Source organism: Callorhinus ursinus, unplaced genomic scaffold (genome assembly GCF_003265705.2).
Source record: "Callorhinus ursinus isolate GAN/ISIS: 27379988/994484 unplaced genomic scaffold, GSC_fseal_2.0 scaffold51, whole genome shotgun sequence".
NCBI classification, from domain to species: Eukaryota; Metazoa; Chordata; class Mammalia; order Carnivora; family Otariidae; genus Callorhinus; species Callorhinus ursinus.
In genome coordinates, this window is record NW_027397113.1 from 9790864 (window position 1) to 9792767 (window position 1904).

Below are 1904 nucleotides of genomic sequence, written 5' to 3' on the forward strand. Positions count from 1 at the left end.
TACACAAGATATGAGCTTTGCTGTACTTTCGGCCAATGCTGTGAAAAGTACCTCTGCTTCCTTTTTCTAAATTTCAAGGACTGGAAACTGACACAAAACACGGTAACACATAAGAATAAATAGCTTGTGAAGACTAGTGACTTGCATGATCCCGGTTAGAATTCATTTCCCCATTCCTGTAGTTAAGTCAACTAGTTTATCTTAGCCTGAGTTTTCTGTCTGCTTAAGTAGGGGTGGATAATAATGATTCCACCATTGGCTGTTGGGAGGACTGAAGAGAAAGGATGCAAAGAGCTTACAAAAAGTAGGTACTCAGTAACTAGGGATAACAATGATGTTCATTTTGGATTTGGGAGAGTTTCTTTATTTTCCCATTTCCCAGGCTCTTGGCAAACTGAAAGCAACCTATGGGGACTTGCTGCCCAACTGTCACTTCTTTGGGTGCCTCTTTCTTCTCTGCCTTTGGCTCCATATCTTCCTAAATAACTTCATGCTCAGGCAAGTCCAGGCACACCTTGGGAACAGCCATCAAGGCTGCAGACAAGCTCACATGCTGGGAAGTACTGGGTATTGAGGGGACACTGTTGCCCCTTTAGCATTCCTTTCAAGATCGCTTAGAGAACAGCTTCTGCTCAGAAGGGCAGGGATTAAGATGGCTCTGGGAAGTGTGGCCTGCAGCAATAGCTGGCTGCATGATGTGCTCCATATTTTCTCAATTTCCTGAAGGTCGCAAGGCTGTCCCCTGAGAGAGGAGCAAATCTAAGCCAGGGGTATTTAAGAAACTCATAAAATCCTTGGAGAGAATTTTAGTCCAACCTTTTTGTTCTCCAAATGAGGTGATACTACTGAAGGAGCCTACCACAGATCACTCGTCATGTCAGCAGAAGAAGTAGGACTAGAATCCAAGTCTCTTGGCATCTGGGTCAGGTGTGCATCAGGGCCATCGTCTGTCACTTTGTCATCATCTCCATCCCCACGGCCAACGTCATCATCACTGAGGAAAACCCTCATGGTCCAGACCTTCCTCTGGGTCTGTGACCTGCTTTGAACAAACTGTCAAAGAAGGATGTTGGTCAGTGGAATTCTCTCACACCTCTTCTGAGTCTGAGAAGGAATTTGTGGGAAAATCAGTTAAAATAACCAGTTTTTCATATATAAAATGATAACAAAGAGGTTTTCAGAATTTCTGTGAGGATTTAGTCATATATTAAGTCATGTATATAAGTCTATATAATGTGCCCAGCATAAAGTCTCTCATATATTAGAATTCATAAAAATCTGTGTTCTTTGCCCAACATCTTCTCCCACCCCCTTTATAGGAAAATGTATTTCATGTCTAGGTTCATCTCTGGGCTCTATGTGTAGTTTTTCTACATGTATTCTAAATCCATGCTCCTGTGTATTGACTGGAATATCCTCAGCCCTTTTCAGAGTCCTAGTGCTCTAGACGGCAAATGACTCTCGGTACTAAGCTTGCTTCAAGGGTGAAGTCCAGGAATTTCCCAATTCCTCACCCTCCCCAGCCCAGGCTGACCCTGAAGTTAGTGAACAGGGAAGTGCATCTCAGATCTATGGTCTGGAGCAGAGATGACTGAGATTTCTTTTCTCCCGAAACAGGGGATGCAGACTATCCAGGAGAGGTTCCCCAGATCATGGCTCATTGTCCTCTTTGACATTTGAGCTCCTCCTTCCCATCTTTCTGCTCAGCCATCCATAACTACCTAGGATTTCATCCTCATGGGAGCTGTATGGTAGGAGCAAGTTGGGGCTCCACCATCAGGAGGCAGAAGAAAGATAACAAAGAGGAAGGTAGAAATTGACACATTCCCAAGAATCTCTTAAGTCTCATTGGCCAGAACCATGTCACATTGCCATTTCCATCCATAAGAAAAGCTAGAAACTAT